The 19753-nt window shown below is 38.3% G+C and overlaps 1 long non-coding RNA gene across 1 annotated transcript in view; it reads right to left on the bottom strand.

Moving 5' to 3' along the window:
• Nucleotides 1-209: 209 nt before the first annotated feature.
• The window catches only part of LOC130857900 (uncharacterized), a 44981-nt gene continuing 25437 nt past the window's right edge, over nt 210-19753 (bottom strand). Inside the window, exons 5-6 of the long non-coding RNA XR_009054902.1 lie at nt 2001-2218; nt 210-1318 (exon numbers count right to left, since the gene is read on the bottom strand). This is a non-coding gene — a long non-coding RNA (uncharacterized LOC130857900). The remainder of the gene's footprint in view (nt 1319-2000; nt 2219-19753) is intronic.

Genomic DNA, 19753 nt, shown 5'->3' with positions numbered 1-19753 from the left:
ACTTGTACTCACACTTACACATAATACACACAATTCCTCCTCAAGACATACTTTAGCTGGCAGACAAATGAATCTGGAAGAAGGGCAAAAAATATGAAAAACTGATAAAAATATGTTAATCAAATTAATTCACTATCGACTATGAAAAAGATTTAAATGTTTTTTAAAAAGCATAAAATTCAAAACAAATATAATGAGGTGATGGGGTGGAGGGATACTTAATGAGTAATTAAAACCTGTGAGAGATCTTATCATGATCGAGAGAAGACAGATATATTGTACAGCAATAAACTTTTTAGGCAGTTTTATATTTAAATAAGCATCCTTAAATTGCAAGTGTAATTACTAAAAGAAAAAATAGAAATTCAGTCATGAGCCAGAAGATATTTAGCTGAAATGGACCATTATCACCTGTTAGCAAGGTTTCTCAAGGTGGGGGCGAGGTTTCTCAAGGGCACAGTTGTGGTTGGACTGTCCTTAACAAAACACTAGGTTACCCAGAGCGTAACCAGGAAATGTTTTTGTCAGAAGATAACAGACTTCAAAGGAGTGAACTTCTGTCTTCATCAGTGAATATCTCCCTGGAACTTGGCCCTGGAGTGTCGTGATCGATACTGGATTCTTTCCAAAGACTGTTACCGTAAGTGCTAGAGTGGAATCTTTAATAGAGTTTTTTCAAGAGAGAGGAATTCCCCTCCAGGCCCAAAGTTCACAGCTACTTGGGATGAGCTCTTGGGTTTTCTTTTAAAGCCTATCAGTGACCATGACAGCCCTCAGAACACTAGGTCAGGAAGGGACCAACATCTGCCACGGAAGAAAAAGTGTTCCCTCCCATCCACCTGAAAGTCCATTTTCCCGGTGGAGTCAGGCCAAAACGGATCTTTCTACAGCTTTCCTATCCCCAGACCCTCACATCCACTGTCCCTTTATTTGCCTTACTGGAGTCTGCCCTGTGAGTCCAGAGTGACACTCTGTCCCTGCCTATGCTGTGGCAGAGGGTCATGCAGAGTGCCCCGGAGGCGAGAAGAGCACAGCAGGTCGCAGCCAGGCTCAGGAACCCCTCCCTGACAGCACTGCTGAGCCCAGCTGGGCCCAGGCGCTGTCGGGAGATTTAGAACAGGCTGACCAACGCGAGGGCTCCCTAAGGCACAGGGCCCCTGCTTTCCCAGGTCTAAGGCATGCAATGAGGACCCTGCTACAAGAATGACACTTAGGAATGAATTTGATCCAAGTTCCGGATTCTGGTTGGGCTGAATGTCTCCAATGCTCAGGCCTCAGGTTGGCCGGGGCAGTAGTAGTTTTGTTCCTCCTTGAGCCCCTGAAGATATGAGATGACAAAGCTGAGGATTAGTTATGAAAAAAGAAAGAGGACACTTCTCCATCAAACGCACTGTCATTATTTTGCATTATCAAAGGATGTTGATTATTTCAGTGTTCACATCCAAGACTCTACTGAATATAAAATAATCATTACCACCTGAATAGCGGCTATTTAGTTACTCTGTCTTCAAGAAATTTACGGGAAGCTTTAATTAGGAAGGCTTGACAAGGCAATGTATTTCTGAGAAGTTGTAGCATGTTACAAATGGTGACATGAGGGCAAATGCCAATGGTTTTATCCTCAAATGAACTGTAATAACTTCCCTGAAATGCACTCTTTGGAATTTGCAATTGTTATAAAAAGGAATTTATAATTAAAGGAAGAAACTAACACAGTGTACTCGACTAGAATGGAAGTCTGGAAACTCCCAACTTATTTTTAAGTATAAATAAATACAGAGAAGGGATAGAAGAGAACTAACATTATCCTAAACTCCACTGAGAGCTTATTATAGATCAGATAGTATATTAGACAATTACACTTTCAGCACTTAAGTTAGCACTCACAATGGCATCATGAAGAATGTTCATTAAACAGGTAGCAGATTTCAGTACTAAAGGCAGAGCAGCACTGTTTGCCAGTGAATGGATTTATTAAAAGGGGATTTGGGGATAAATACCAGCAAGTACTTTCAACAGCTGATGGCCAGACATTGTAAGACAGCTCCAGGACGCAGCTACTTATTTATAATCAGGCCTCACGGTTACTGTAACTCTTCCAGGTACGCTGTTAGCTTGTCCACTTTTGTAGCAGGTTCTATTAGCTCTTCCATTATTATGACTCAGATCCACCTTGCCCGTTTCTATGTCGCCTTTACTTTAATCCAAATAACATTTTCTATAGGTTTAAAATTCAAAATCAAGGAAAAATTAGTGAACATTATAACCTAATAAAAAAGAGATCTGGCATTGAAATCAGAACATTCCGTGTGATCCTGCTTCTAGGCCTTATTTCTGATAAACCAAGTTTCAGTTTATGCAACTAAAAAATGGGTATGTTACTAGCTACCGTGAAGAGTTGTTCCACATGAGGCATCACTTTGTTCAAGTCTTGCGTAGCACTTGGTATACGGCAAGTGTATGGCGTCACTGATTTTTATTACTATTTTTTGAATCTGGTATTCTCGGCCACACGTCATCTAGTACCAGGGGTGACTGTACACACCTGGATTACTGGCCAGCTTTGGGGCCCGTGTGGGCCTGTCAACAGTGGCCGGAACAGCAGAGTCCCGTGGACACTGCGCAAGCAAGGGCTATGCAGCGGCACTGCTCCACAGAGCTCTGGAAGCCCTCAGATGTCATCCTGAAGTGAGCTGGTACAAGCCTGCAGTTTTGCCAGTTCACGGCAGCATCTCCAAAAGGACAACTGGTGGCAGGCTTCACCATCTACAGTTATTCCTCTGCAAAGAGTCTCAACAGTATATATGGTCCCTAGTTAGCATAATAATTCACAATTAAATGTTTTACTGTAAATCTTCCAACACTATCCTTTCTCTTTTGAAAAGAATTCAGTAATGGACTAAGTCCCATGAATGAAAGAATAGTCGTTGCCACGTTTGACACCCACTCCAAACCAGCAAATCTGAGCTTTGAAGGCTAACTAAAACATGTGGTATTTTGTTTCATTTACCCATGACCAAATCCAACTTCCTATTTTGGAGGGGAAAATTAATATAAACCCTCGTTTGAAAATCCCCAAAGAGTTTTCAGACACCACAAGTTTTCTTCAAATCAAAAGCTGGAAGAACAAGCATAAATAAACCAAAACATGTGGGATTCGTTTCCCTTAAAATGTACATTAATTTTTTTTAAGTTCAGATAAAGGCTATTTGAAAAATTCTAAGAGTTGTACCAAGCCAAAGACATGCACCTCATGTGAGAGGGTCTTGATTTCTAGTGTGCACATGTGTACACAATATTGTAATAGTACTCACTGCCTGTAAAAGATGCATTAAGGAATAAAGGTAATGGGAGAGCCCTTAGAGACCTAGGGTATGGTCGTTAGTACAAGAAATCCCCAAATACTTCCAAGTCGGTTAGGAAGGACGATTCACCTGGGGTGAAACCTAGGTCATCTGAACGGTATAGCGACCAACTTCTCACTTTCTCTCCTCTGTGATTACTAATAATATCGGAGATAGTCTCTAGAGCTGTACTTTCCAATAGAACTGTCTGCAATCGTGTTCAATACAGCAGCCACTAGCCACATGTGGCTATTGAGTAATTAAAATATAGCTGAGTCTCAGGAATTGAGTTTTTATTTTATTTAATTTTAGTTGACTTTAATTTAAATTTATATAACTTCATGTGGCTAGTGGCTACTGCAATGAACAGGGAAGCACTACAAAACAGGAACATACTGCTCTTTGAATAAATCTCTATAATAATAATAGTACTTAGTAACAACAACAATAAATACCTAATACTTGTGAAACACCTAGGGTTTTACCTGCTTGTTCCTCACAGAGCCAGTTTCCAACCATCACTCATGCCCTGGGTGTCTGTAGACGTACTCTTCATAAGATCCTATCCTGATAACCAGAAGCAATGACTCAGGTCATAGCTCTACTGAGCATTTGACCCAGAAGTACAGAGCATACCAGCTGGGAGAAATACTAGTGGATGAGCTCAGTAGACCAGATGGGCAATCCCATTCAAAGATAGTACAAATCAGAGATAATGTTATGGACCAAAGGAGGATGGTGGGCTCATTCAAGTCAGTAGACTCCTTGTGAGATAACAGGCTATAGGCCATCTGGATGCGGCTCCCAGTCCTTGCTCTGACGATCTTTGTGTCCTCTGAAGGGAGGGAAGAAAATGAGCAATTGACAGTGAACTCCAAGGAGAATATTATAATCACAGGCTCAACAAGCTGTTGAGATTGGTGTAGGAATATTCCCAAGTGAGGAACAGCTTGCCTTAGGTGATGCAGTGACTTTGGAGTCTTCCCTGACTCCTCTCTTTCTCTCACACCACACATCTGATCTCTTCAGCAAATGCCACTGGCTTATCTTTAAAATACATCCAGGCTCAACCACCTCCCATCACCTTCAAGTCTGTCTGAGCCACTATCATCTCACAATAAAGGATTATTGCAATTGCCTTCTCACTACTTACTTTGCTTCCACACTTGCCCCATTACAGTCTCATCTCAGAAAAGCATACAGAGTGATTCTTTAAAATAAGCCGGATGATGCCACTCTCTACCCAAGATCCTCCAAGGGCTTCCATCTCTGCATAAAAGCCAAATCCTCTAAATAACCTACAAGTCCCTACATGACTTGATCCCATCTTATATCAATCTCAGCCTCAGTCAAGCTACTCCAAACAGACTAGTTTCCTGAACATCCTAGGGATGCTCCTTCCTCAGGGCCCTTCTACTCTCTCTTACCTTGAATTCAAACATAGACTTTCTTCCCATCTTTGCTCAAAATTCACCTTCACAGTGAAGCCTTGTCTGATTACCCTATCTTTAAATTCACCCCCTACAACCCCAATCACACTCTTCCCCCTCTATTTCTGCTTCATTTTTCTCCATAAAACTTATCACAAACCAATATACTATTTTTTTGTATTTTATTTATCTTATATTTCTCTCCATTGACGTAACTTCACTGTGATGGGAACTTTCTTTGGTTTTGTTCATGGCTACATCCCCAGCATATAGTAATTTCCTAACAAAGAGCAGCCACTGAAATAAATGAATATAGTGAATTAATGAAGCTTTCTGGATGGAGATTTGATGAAACAGAAGTTTGATAAACCCTTAAAGTTTATTGCTGGGAAAAAAACATTCATGCATTTAAACTGCTTCACTTGTCCTCAAACGTCTATTTCTTCCATGTCAGTTAACAGAAGGTGACCCACAGCTATATTTCGTTTTTAAGAGAATTTTTCTCCAACTATAAGCATATGGATCTTGCTTGACCATACATGAAAAATAGAGATGCACGGAATGTTACAGCTAGAAGGGGCCTTAGGGAACCTACTCCAGTGGTCCTAAACTATGTTCCCACAATGGCCAGTCCAAGATTTCCCACCATAAAACTGAACAATGCAGTATTTTTTCCAGTTTTCAGAAACAAAGTTAATAGAAAAATTTTTCTCAGTTAAATTTTTCCTCTCATAAATTTCTCTTAAGATGTTGGCACCAGAGTCACTCATCAACTAACAAGTATGAACAGACGTCAAAAATCAATAAGCTAGAAGCAAACAGATGAAAATAGAAAAACCCAGAAATTTGTAACAACTTGATTTATCATGTATGCGTGGAAATGGTTGTGATTATATTTTACCTCTATTTAACCATATTTTCTACTAGTACAATATCTCCTAATTTGTCTGGAAATTAAAGATCACATATACATGGTACTCAACTAAAAATGTATATCTGGAAAACAGAATTCCAACTGCAGATTCTAATGTCAAACAAGTTCAAGAACTTCTGACCTTACTCAGCTCCTTATTTCCACAGATCCAGCAGCTTACACCCAAGAGAAATGATTTGTCCAAAGTCACATAACTAGTGACAAAAATAGATACTTGACAAATCTTTTCTGTTTAACTCTTTTTCCCTTATTTCAGTTCTCAAGGTTTCAATCCACTCTTTAAAATTTCTCAACATTTACTTTATTATGTGGGAAATATTTACTCAAAAATCTGTCTACTGAGTAGGACGGAGGTTTCCTTGCATTTAACTCCTTTTCTATCCCCCAAACAATTCGTTTATCTAATCATTACATAAGCTATAGAAAATTTTTAAAAGACAGAAAGTTACAAAACTATTCAAAAATATAAAAAGGGAAAATTTTAACTTATTTTCTGCCAAACATAGTCACAAACTAGAGACCTGTGGACTATCTGCAGCCCCCAAATAGGTATTCCTTGAAGAATTTCCATTGAAGAATTGAAAGAGAGGAGGGAGAAAAGCCACCATTTTATAATTAGATGACTTCTAATTTTTAAACTTTCTAGATTTCTGACTTCCTTTAAAGCACTGGAAGATATCACTACATGAAGCCCATATTCTTGAGAGACAACAATTATCAGGATCTAAGTAGCCACTAATCACTTTATACAAGGCCTACAGCTTCCTGTTCACCCCCCACACCAATTCTCTCCACCTTTTACACCAACAAATGTCAGTTCCATTTATTATCTAATTTGATCTGCATTTTTCTTTTATTATAGTAAAATATTTCTCTGTCCCCATGTCACCATCAAAATTGAGGCAAAAAATAAACTGAGATGGTAATGAATCTAAGAAAAAAAGAAGAATCACATTTATTTTATGGAAACGAACAATCCTATCTGTTTTGATATGCATATGATGCGTATTGCTATGAAAACAACTCGAGGGTTTTTTTTTTAATACTCCGTTGCATGTCCTTACTCAAGTTTGTGATAACGGTCTTATGGTCATGATTTCTAACTTACTTCATAGATAGTAACTGAAAGCCACTAGCTTCCTGTTTGCTTTTTCTTCTGAAGAATATTTATTACCTACACTGCTGCCACCCCATAGTAGACATGTGTGTCATGCCTAATGTCTCGGAAACTTCCTTGTTCATCACCTACCTCACAAACACACACAAACAGTCATAAACTATGTGCTCAGTGAAATAGCTCGAGGCTGTCCACTGCAGAAGAGTAGTCATTCTTTGTGACATTCCTGGGTACTTAACTGAAAGGCACTGCAACTTAGATTAGCCTGTGAGCCTTGAAGTGGTCTGGCTTTCATTAAGGCAACCAGACTTACTCCCTTTTGAATTTCTGGTTTTATAAGATTTTTCATTTTTATATTTGTAAAATCTTAGTTTTTAATTTTATGAGATTGGCCAAATAATAATAAGAGCAGAAGAGATAACCCAGAGAGAAGCAGAGAAGTAAGATGAGACCATGTAGACCATAAGAAAAGGGATCAGTGATCCTTAAAGCTGCCTCTGTGGCCTAGTGATTGTTCCTTTTCGGCATATGTTAGATTAGGTTGCTATAATCAAGAGTCATCTCTTTTTTTTTACATCTTAGGGACGTCTCAGGGAACTGTCTTATGCTGAGTGGCTCCGACCTGGGTTGGTGGCCCCTTATTCCATAGGTTTTTCTATTGCAAGTCATGTGACCAGAAATCCCCACGTGTGGGCTGCATGAATCTTTTATTGATAACATTGGTAAAATATAACCAAATAAGTGGGCAAATATGTCTAAGTAACCCAAACATAGTTTACCCAATTTATTAAATATATATATACATATATATATTTTTTAATTGACCAACAACTACCAACTGGTCAATTTTGATCAAGTAAAGAGAATGCAGTGTTGGCATTTAAAGAAAGCCTAAACTTTTTTTACGATTCATCCTAATTTTTAACCTAGGTTAATAACATCAATGGTGGCTTTCAGATATATTTTGGTAGTTTCTGCTAGGTGTTTGCCCAGTTTGGTCACAGAGCTGAATATTTCACTAGTTTTAAAATTTATATACACATCTCCAGAACTCTTGGGTTCGTGTGTTAACTTTTGAGAAAAGTTTACTTACAGCTTCATTAGTTTCTTGGAATATTGAGGCATGCAGGTATACCAGATTTGTGATTATCTAGAAAGATCCTGAGGTTTATTTTCCAAGGATTTCTGCCAAACTTACAGTGAGTTTCATATTTCTTGTAAGTTGAGAATTTCCTCTGAAATTGGACCTTTATTTACACCAACATATCTGTAAATATGGGCAATCCATGACTCTCCCCGAGCTCAGGGCAGACCAGAAAAAAGGAAATGAATCTCCAGCTACTCACCTTACAAGTCTGGTTTGAATCTGAATATTTCACTTCGATAAAAAAAGAAGATCTGTCCCTATCTAGTTTGGCTTTTCCCTGTGATTGAGTTCAATCTGTGGTGTTATCTCCTAGCATCAGTAAGGAAACACCTTAGTGATCCCTGAAGGATTTGACAAGTTGTTTCTTACAGATCTCCTTAACTCCAAACATTCCTGGAGAGCAACATGTAGTTTAAATTCTCTTCAACAAGCTTTCACCTCCTATCCCAGCTGACAGCACAAAAGTAAGCAAACTGTCCATATTTTGCTTGTGATGTCTGCACACACTGGTAAGGTATGGTCATGAGTATAAAAACAATTTATAATGTTGATAATTTTCTTTGTCATGTCATGAAATGAACCCAACTTGGAAAGCTCACAACAATACATGCCTGATGAATTTGGACAGGGGACACACCAACATTCTTTTGGAACATGAATAAACTGCTGAAAGCTTTTCTGGTCCTTTTCATCACAGTCCTCCATCCAAAGGAAGTAAAAACAACTTTCCAAAATTTGATCAAACCTCTCAGCTTTCTTCTGGCAAATATTTATTTCATTATCCTGCTCTTAAAATATTGCTAAAAATTTCAAGACAGTCTGCACTGGGAGTCAGGTGGCCACAGTTGCTCTGCCTGAGAATATTTCTTTCCAACCTATTATTTCTCCCAGGCTTCTGTGGAATAGTTTCTTGCAGGTTGCTATGCTTATGTGCCACAATATAATGTCACCCACCAACCTCACCCAAAATAGAAGCAGCAGACAGAAGTGATACTTCATATGCAAATAATTTCCTATAACCTACACAAAACCAATTCCTAAAATTCTAGGCAATGTAAAATAAACAAATATTAATACAACTTTGCCCACAATCTCTACTTGACTCAGGACTGAAGAGACAGTTGGCAGAAACACGATTTTAAAATCAGCTCAGCTGGTATGATGCTATGTATGATGTAGGAATTCTAAGCTGTTTCTTTGTATTTTCTCTGGATCATGGATTGGACATGTGGGTCCTATCCACCACTGTATTATAATGTGGAAATTAATCTCCTATGTTGAATCCTTACTTAATCCTACTCTTTTTTTTTTTTTTCCTATCTCTAGCTTAAATGAATCTCCAGCTACTCAACTTACAAGTCTGGTTTGAATCTGAATATTTCACTTATTCTAATCTAATTCTCATTTCACGAGTTTCTTTACTATTTTATATTCCGACCTTTACTATTCTTGGGTTCTCCTAACCACTTGGCTCAACTCAAGGGACATAGTTTTTAATTCCTATAATCCATGGTCACTTCTAGAGACTCTGTGCAGAAGATGCCATTGGAAATGGACCTTAAGGATGGTTAAGATTCTAATGAGCAAAGATGGAGTGAATGTAGGTTGCCTTTGCTGTTTTCAAGACCCTCCAAACCTGCAGGGTCCCTGGGCTGCCAGGAAATGACCTTAGTCATCACCGGGAAGGTTTACCCGATAAACCACAGGACAGACGTCTGCCCAGTTTCCTGGTAGGGCTTTGTAGGAACCGATTCTACATATGAAGTACAATCGTTATTCATTAATGATGGACTTATTATACCTGATTAAATGAGACTATGCACTTCAGAAAATACAAGCAATTTGGTTGTACAATATTTGTTCAATTATATCCTGAAAAAAGGAGGGCAATTATTGTACTTATGCGAATAACTACATTGTCATTAACAAGGCAGAAAAAGAGGGAGAGACAGGAAAGAGTAAAAAGGGTTTATTTCTGAATTCTGAGGGTCAGTGAGACCAAGAAAGCATTTAAAGAATGTTGTACTAAATTAATGATTAAAGAAAGATTAAGAATCAAGAAAAAGGACGTTAAACTTAGGTCTTATCTTTCCTCATCATTTACAGATGGGTTTCTCAGGTCTCAGCTTTCATGTGTCAGCCTAGAGGTTTAAGCTTCTGAGAAACTTTCACTGACCTGGACTGGGAAGGTGTCCATCACGTGTGCTTTTATTGCACTGTTTACACCGATTATGTTCAATTAAAGTATTGTTTTTAATAACAAAAATTGGAAATTACTTAAGTGACCAACCGAAGAAGACATGGCAACTCTATGTAATGAAATGTAATAATTAGAAATGATGATGTCAGTGTATAATCAATGGCATAAAAATATGTTCATAACAAGAAACATTACACGGTGAAATTACATAATGAAAAACAGATTATAAGGACACGGTATGCATGGCATGATCACATTTTAACAAACAGCCATGTATTCACATATGTGTCAAAATAAGTTTTAAAGGCTATAAAGCTTATTTTACGAACAGGTTATCACTTGATAACAAGACTATGTATTATTTTATTTTTATTTATTGTCTACTTTGTATTTGTATAGATTTCTTTTTCATGAGGGGAGCAATAAAGATTACTAAAGTAAACATTTCCTGAGCAAAGAACTGGTAATTTAAAAAACAAAATATGATTTATTCAACAAAAGCACACAAAGATGCTTTACTACCCATCACTCTAAATGTAGCATAGAGTTCCAAAATGGAATATTACAAGATTTGGTTTTTTCTGCTTAAGATAACAAAATGTCTTTCACTTCCCCCTTTCTTCTGGACTAGGCTAGACTAAAGGTAATCCTCACAAATAGACATTTTAAATTGAACCCACAAGTTCTCAAAATATTAATCAACTCTGCACTCCATTCCTAAAGGCCAGACATTTTTTTTCTGGACACTTCACATTAGTGTTCTGGATTCTGTCTGGAGGTGCTAAACTCAACTTCACTTGATTGACTTTTCTGTAACTGCAATTTATGTACCATAAACAAGAAATTAGAAACCAGTGGCTCATAGATCTTCTTACTTGAGTCTTGGGCATTCCACTTAATGACCAAATTTGTTTATGTGATTTTATTTTCTCCAATTATGAAGAGTCAATTAGATACAACTCTGAGATGGAAAACGTATCCTAACAAGCTGTGGGGCTCCACACTGAGATTCATCCAAAAGATAAAGAAGCCACAATTTGGAAGAGAAACTGGTATTTTCATACCAGTACACTAACAAACATTCTCCCAAAAAATCAATTTCCAAGGGAAAGACTCGGGATGTATACAACTATGAGGGTAAGTAAAAAAATTATCCGCACTCTGGCTGTAGAATTTATTTTAATTAATTTTTAGAAAAGACAAATACATCATTTTTCAGCATAATCTCTTTGCTTTTCAATACACTTTGTCCATCTGTCAACAAGCTTTGGTATTCCCTCATAAAAAAATGTCTTAGGCTGAGCTGCAAGCCACGAAAGCACCGCAGTCTTCATTTCTTCATCAGAAGTGAATCCGGCTCCTTCTTGATGGCTAACACTTGTGCGACCTTCCTTGAACTTCTCTATCCATTCATAAGCACTTCTTCACGACAAAACACTTTCTCCATACTGCACACGAAGTCTTCGAGAAATAACGGCACCAGGTACACCCTCAGACCACAAAAAACGAATCACTGCACACTGTTCTTCTTTCGTGCAAATCACAAGTGGGGCATCCATTTTTGCTCGCACTGCAGTTACAAATGAACTGATGTAACATGTTCAAACCTGCACAGCAGTGGCTGGAGAGACAGTAACCGTGAATGGAAAGCGCTGATAAGACAGTGCAGCCAACAGAAGCTTTAATATAACTGGAGTATGGATAATTTTTGACTCACCCTCATAGATTGTTACCCATACTTGTGGTTTAAAGAATACTTAACTCCTAGATACACGTACCTATTTTGATCTTTTAAAGTCACCTTCTATAATGCAGAATACAGTGCCACATTCTGAATAAAATGATGCTACTAACTGTGGATGAAAGTGACTTGAATTTTTTAGCAGTTCCCTCTATGCCTACAAACAGCCCATGCTACTTGGCCAGCTATCCTTTCATTAATCCTTTGCATCTCTGCACCCAGTGAGTAGAGAGATGAAAAATAAAAGGGAACTGCTGTTTAATTTTCTTGTTCTTCTCATGTTTTCCTTCTTCCTACAATGTCAGTGTACTCGTGCCATGGTTCACTCTTACTTGACACTCACCTCTGCATTAACTCACCTGCGATGCAACTTGCTCCTGGATTTATTTTTCCAACGTCACTTTTGTTCCATACCTACACACATTCATCAGTCTTCTTGGCCAAATGTGTACACATTTAAGTTAAAGTTTACTTTTGTCTTTTCGTATAAACTTAGGTTTACACTATGTGAACTTCACAACACTGGCTTCTTGTCATTCAAAAGACACATCAAATGTCATTTCCTCAGACAGGTCTTTTCTGACTATCCAATGAAAGTAGTCACCGGCCACTCTATTATAATTATCTGTGTAATACTTATTCCTATGTGACATATTTGCTTACTTATTCACTTACTGTTTATTGCCTATTCCTCCCAACAAATGATAAGCTTCATGAGGGCATGGACCATGTCTACCCTATTTTCTACCTGAGAATGGCTTGGGATTTAGTAGGTGCTCGATGAGTTCTGAAGATTAAGTGAATGAAAGAATGTGTGTACAAACCCTCCGACCTGAGAGCAGCAGTCACTTCACTATCAGAACAGTCCTCAATGAACATAGCACCTAAAGCTAAATAATCTTAAATCTGTACCCAGTCTTGTCCCACAATTACGGACTCAGTCAAGGCCAACAAAAAAATGGGTACGATTAATCACTCTTATTAGCTTATGATCCAAAAAGCAAAACCACATTATGATATAGAATACAGTAGATAAAATAATGAACAGCATGTAAAATGTTGGCTCCAAAAATAAATTTCAACAAAATAAGATACAAGAGTGAGTCAAAAATTATCCACACTCTGGTTATATTAAAACTTCTGTTGGCCGCACTTTTTTATTTTTTTTATTTTTTTTTATTTTTTGGAGAGTACACCAAGTTCAATCATCTGTTTTTTACACATATCCCCATATTCCCTCCCTCCCTCAACTCCCCCCCCATCCTCCCTCGAGTCCCCCCCACCCTCCCCGTCCCAGTCCTCTAAGGCATCTTCCATCCTCGAGTTGGACTCCCTTTGTTATACAACAACTTCCCACTAGCTATCTATCAACGCTTTCTGTTCAAGGCTACTGTCTCCCTAGTCACTGCTGTGCAGGTGTGAATGTGTTACATCAGTTCACTGGTAACTGCGGTGCGAGCAAAAATGGATGCCCCATTTGCGATGTGCACGAAAGAAGAGCAGTGTGCAGTGATTCGTTTTTTGTGGTCTGAGGGTGTGCACGTCCGCACACTTCTGCTCACACTGCTGACACTCTGCAAAAACTTCCTTGTGAGGTGTTAAAGCGTCCTCCCTGTAGTCCTGATCTTGCTGCATTGGACTTTCACCTGTCTGGTCCCCTGAAAGCAGCCCTGCGAGGACAAAAATTCACTTCTGATGAAGAAGTGAAGACAGTGCATTTGCGGCTCACAGCTCAGCCTAAAACATTTTTTAATGAGGGAATATGAAAGCTTGTTGACAGATGAACAAAGTGTATTGAAAAGCAAGATTATGTCAAAAAAATGATGTGTCTTTTCTAAAAGTTAATTAAAATAAATTCTACAGCCAGAATGCGGATAATTTTTGACTCACCCTCATAATATGACATGAGAAAGCTATTAGGTTAAAATCTATTATTGCACTCCCACTAAGTCATCAACACTGTAAAGAAGTTCCTCTGTAAAATGACAGCTCATTCTAGCAAAAATTATGTTAGGAGACAATGATTAAGTGAGGCAGGATGATGGGTCATAATTCTAAATCATGGAAAGTGATTAAATACGCACCTAACCTATGAATGCAGATTTTAAGAATAGAACTATCCTTGACATGTATGAAATATTAATCTCTATGCTTGAATAGTTTCATAACAAAACCTTACATTGTTTTCTCATTTGACATCAATACATTCTATCTAGTGGAGGTCATTTGATTTCCTGTAAATGCAGCTCTATAGAGTAATCCAAATAATAAGCAATACATTCACTGACTGCCAGTTATTTGGTGTCACACTGTATTTCAACAAAAGCCATTACATCCTGTGTGACAGGAAAATGGGTGGAGGACCTTGTATATCAAACTTCCAGAAATCCTTGTTTACAAGGCTGATTTTTTTGTGTTAGCTGTGGTTAGCTTTTTGTGGTTAGCTGTGTGTTAGCTTTTTCAGCAGGTCATGGCTTTTTTCTAGGGAAGTTATCGTTATAAAACACATTGGTAATCCTTTCCTTTTGAATGTAACAAAATGCATGCACACACACACACACACACACACCCCAGAATGAAAGACTCTTATTCAATTAAATGTTCTGAACTAGAGAAAAAATTGATACTAAGTGATAAATATTTTTATAGTGGCTTCTAATACTTGGCATATAGTAGGCACTCCACTGAGTATTTGTTTGTTTGTTTGTTTATTTCTTTTTTTTTTTTTTAGGCGCACAGGCTTAGTTGCTCCGTGGCATGTGGAATCTTCCTAGGGCAGGGCTCGAACCCGTGTCCCCTGCATTGGCAGGCAGATTCTTTACCACTGCGCCACCTAGGAAGTCCCACTGAGTATTTATTAAACCACTAAATCAAGATATTAAAGCACAAGATTCCCATATACTCTCTGCTGTGTAAGTTCTGACAATTTCTTGTAGGTTCTTAAATAACAAATATCTTTTTAACGGAGGTGGCAGATCCTACTGATAATCATATTTAAAGGATATATATAGATATACATTTATACAGGTATAAATGTATATATATAAATTTAAACAAAGAAGCCTTTCTATCCCCAGCTGCTCTCTGACCCTCTGAACTGTTTTGTGTTCCTCTCCTGGTAGTTCAGCTTCACCTTCACCCAAATGAAACGAAAGCACGAATTTGTCTTCTCCTTAACCTCTAGATTTTTCACAACTGAAACAAAAGCTCCAGATTCCTACTCTTGCATGCGAACATTTCATAACCCCTCTTGTTCAGCTACTTAGAAAACATACTTATTGTTCCTTACTTGGGCAGTTTGCGGGACATTTAGGCAGCACTGATCTTCATCTACCTCCCTGATTTGTCTGCTAGCCAACCAGACCTCCCCTTGACGAGCCCCTCCCCTTACTCCATACGTCCCCATCCCTATCCCTACTCCAGCACTTAAAAAAGGGCCTCAGAGTATCCGTTAATAACTGAACCAATACAAATTTGAATTCAAAGACAAGAGGGTTTCAGGTGATACTCTGCGATCCTCCCCTATCTAAATCTTGACAGACAAGATAATTTGGGGTACAGTGAGCCCTCAAGTGCACGGAAATCTCAAGGGCAGTTCATTAAACAGCAGAACCGTCTAATATCCTCATTTCCTTTATTTGTAAGTTTCAAATTTTCTTTTTAAGCATTCTCTTATTGTATTTTCTTCAACAAGATTTTTTGACATAAGAGAAAATCTATGGAAGGACACTGTAGTAATGGCAATCATAGTATCAGTCATAATTTTCTCCGTATCTTGAAAATATTTAATTCCTAGAAGAAATGGATCTCATTGGATCAATGGTGTCATTCAGCAGAATGTAGCTGCAATTTTCTCCCTGACATCTTAGAGAGGTGAATTTAAGCAATCTTCAAAACGTGAGAAAATGATCCATTAATAATATTCAATAATAATCTTCATATTAGTCCATGTTTATACGATACCAAAAGATGCATTTCAAAGGCAATTTCATTGCCTCTTGGCAAGACGTTTTCTTTCCTAAAATGAGGACCAGAGCTGCACACAAATGTTTAACACAGGACACATTTCAAATATATTTTTTCACCATATTGAGGCGTATATTTGGTCTGAACCTCCAGTGTTAATTAAGGTTGAATATTAAATATAAGTTCAAAAGATTTTCACTTTATAGAAACACAAAATTTCAGAATTTTGGACAAGGGCCCTTCTAGGCTGGTGAATTTCTGTCTGACTGGAACATGCACACCAGCACGTGGAGCACAACCAGAGCCCCGGGCGCCTCTGAGGAGCTGCTATCAGCCTCGAGGTTTGGGTGATAGTGATAATGTGATAATCAAAGTCCTGATCCAACTGAAGTCAGCGGAGGGGCTGCGGCCTGCCGGAGCACATCAACACCAAGCTCTGTGCGAGAGGCCCCAGGATTCTCCTCCAAGCTTATCGCCCAACTTTGATTCAGCCTCACAAATTAATTCAGGACACGGAAAGCCTAACATCAGAGGGACCTGTTAGAAAACACTCACAATCCCCAGTCACCGTCACCAATGAAACGTGGTCTAGGGGTTGAGAGAAGGGGCAGAGGGAGGTCTTGTCTGCTTACATCAGGGGGTCCCACTGACAATGCAGCATCCTCGCCTTTTGGGAGGGAATGCTCACGTATGTAAGTACATAGTCAAAGAAGTGAGAGTTCAACTCACCTGGCAAGTTAGGCAGCCAGACTAAGCAAATGAAGCACTGGGGATGGAGGCTGGTTATTTTCCATTTGCTCCCCCCGTTCCCCAGATACATTCTCTGCCCTTTTCCACTATGCTCTTTCTTTCAGGGAGACTGACCTCTATGGATGGCATTACCCTGGTCCCCTTGCTCTCTGAGGGTTAGGCCAATAGGAGCCTTTGGTAGGACACTGGAGAGCAGAAGAACGGAGAAGACAGATGTTTCCTGGTGCCCTCCCTGGCTCCTTCTCACCCTAGGTTCTATCTCCATCTCCACCCCACCCCACTGGCTGCCTCCTTCTACTGGACACTCACACCACCTTTCCAAGACTCCAACTCTCACTGGTAATGCCATCTCCTTCATTTGTACCAGGAGGCCTAGAGGTGGGAATAATTTGTGATCAGACATGCTTTGCAGGTTTTCTTGGCCCTAACTATACATCTCTGCAAACTGCCCCTTTACTGAATTCTATTTGAACTCCTAGCTGGTTGTAGCTTCTATTACCTGCTGGGTGATGGCTGACAGAGATAAATACATGCATATGTACATACGTACAGATATACACACATATACGTTTATTTATGTGACCAGAAAGACCTTATTCCTAGTGAGGGATCTTTGATTTCTATAGAGAAGAACCAAAAATTGCAGAAAACTTCCCTTGAAGGAGGTGAGACAGGGAAGGAAGGGATAGAAAAGGAGATGGAGGCAATTTTTTTCTTTGTCTTAGTACACTTTTTTTTTTAGTTCTTGATGTTCGATCTGTGTTTAAATAATAAATAGATTCCACTTCAAATAAGGTAGACATGTTTTCTCATCAAAGGAATTCTAATTCTGATTCTCAAATCCTTCATTTAGATTTTTAAGATCTACACTACACTTCTTAAGTTAGCAAATTAATATCAAAGGGCAAACCTCAATAAATTTTCTTCCAAGTCAAAAGTCAGTAACCTGCCCCAAATATAAGATTATTTGAAAGTTGTGCATCTATTTAGGTAGAACATGTGTTCTGGTGTTTCAACCACCTGTGTTACCCAAAAGACAGAGTAATATGTATTGCACACATGTAGGCATGCATTTTTGACAGCATCATAAAATTAAAAAAACAACCTAGGCAAGTATTTTAGGAATGTTAATATTTTAAAAAATCACTGAGTTCTTTGTTGAAACTCTAACTTATTGCTATTGGAAACCATATAATGTCAAGGTTTATTTCCTAACTGAATGTGTTCTAAGGTTTGCTTTATTTTATAAAAGCATTTCAGAAAAATAATCAGTTCCCACATTATCACTGCTGCTATTGTCACTTCTTGAGGTTTTCAAATGCCACTTTTCATTCCAAGAGCTTATAATCTGATGTACACAATGAACAGGAAACAGATGTGTCCTAGAGATTTACTCTGAATTTTGTGGGTATTTGCTACAAATAGGCAAAAATTAAAATACCAACCTACCATAAAGTAAATTTTCTTTAAAAATTCTCCTAAATCATATGGTAGTTCTATTCTTAGTTTTTTAAGGAACCTCCAAACTGTTTTGCATAGTGGCTGTATCAACTTACATTCCCACCAACAGTGCAGGGGAGTTCCCTTTTCTCCACACCCTCTCCAATATTTGTTGTTTCTAGATGTTTTGATGATGGCCATTCTGACCGGTGTGAGGTGATACCTCATTGTGGTTTTGATCCAGTAATCCCACTACTGGGCATATACCCAGAGAAACCCATAATCCAAAAAGAAATGTACCATAATGTTTATTGCAGCACTATTTACAACAGCCAGGACGTGGAAGCAACCTAAATGCCCACCAACAAATGAATAGGTAAAGAAGATGTGGCATATATATACAATGGAATATTACTCAGCTATAAAAAGGAATGAAATGGAGCTATATGTAATGAGGTGGATAGACCTAGAGTCTGTCATACAGAGTGAAGTAAGCCAGAAAGAGAAAAACAAATATTGTATGCTAACTCATATATACAGATCTAAAAGAAAAAAGAAAAAATAATGATACTGATAAACCCAGTGACAAGATTAAGGATGCAGATGCAGAGAATGGACTGGAGGACACGAGGTTGGGGGGGCGGGGGGCAAAGGGGAAGCTGGGATGAAGTGAGAGAGTAGCATAGATATATTTACACTACCAGCTGTAAAACAGATAGCTAGTGGGAAGTTGCTGTATAACAAAGGGAGATCAACTCGATGATGGGTGATGCCTTGGAGGGCCGGGATGGGGAGGGTGGGGGGGGAGTCGAGGGAGGGAGGGAATATGGGGATATGTGTATAAATACAGCTGACTGACTTTGGTATACCACAAAAACTGGTACAAGAGTGTAAAGCAATTATATTTCAATAAAGAGCTTAAAAAAAAAATTCTCCTAAAAATGTTCCTAGACTGTGAGTACACAGAATGCATTAAAAAAAAGAAAAAAAAAGAAAAAAAAACACAGAGTTAGTTTTCAGTCTTTGCACGTCCATTCTGTGTGGCTCAAAATTTCTGAAAACTAAAGTAAATTAGAGAGACCCAATCAATCTTCCTAATGGGGAAATTGTGAAATTCAAGTAAAAGACTAAGTGGCAAAAAATACAATAATAAATGGAACAAGTCTCAATAATTATAAAACCATACAAATAATAATAATAAAGATTTCCTCTGTGAATGTTTATGAAGTGTCATAACTCCTCTTAAATTTCAAAAGAAACTAAATCTTTACAAACAATGATGAGAGACAGTATCACTAAGAAGTCTGTGAAGCTGACATGTAGTCAATAAAGGAGCAAAAGAATAAAATATTGCAGAGCCACATATATCGCTAAGCAGGTAAGCATTCTTAACCTCAGGCTGTGTTTCCGCAGAGATCAGTGTCATATTTGGATGATGTGCTGGGATATGTGTGTTTCCTTGCATGTGCGTGAGTGATTGCTGCACACGTGCCTATGGTTATATATGTGTTTTATGTGTTAGGACACAATCATTCTCACTTACTTTACTTATTATTAGTTTTTGACTGGAGAATAGTCATCTTCCTTTCTTTTTTTTTTAATTGTAAGAAAATTTTGAGATTCCCCTAGATATAGTCATTTCAAGTCTCTTTTATTTTGTCAACTTTGAATACCATTTAGTTGT

Source organism: Hippopotamus amphibius, chromosome 1, assembly GCF_030028045.1.
Source record: "Hippopotamus amphibius kiboko isolate mHipAmp2 chromosome 1, mHipAmp2.hap2, whole genome shotgun sequence".
NCBI classification, from domain to species: Eukaryota; Metazoa; Chordata; class Mammalia; order Artiodactyla; family Hippopotamidae; genus Hippopotamus; species Hippopotamus amphibius.
Note: the sequence above shows the minus strand (reverse complement) of the source record. Positions and strands in the feature narration are given on the sequence as shown.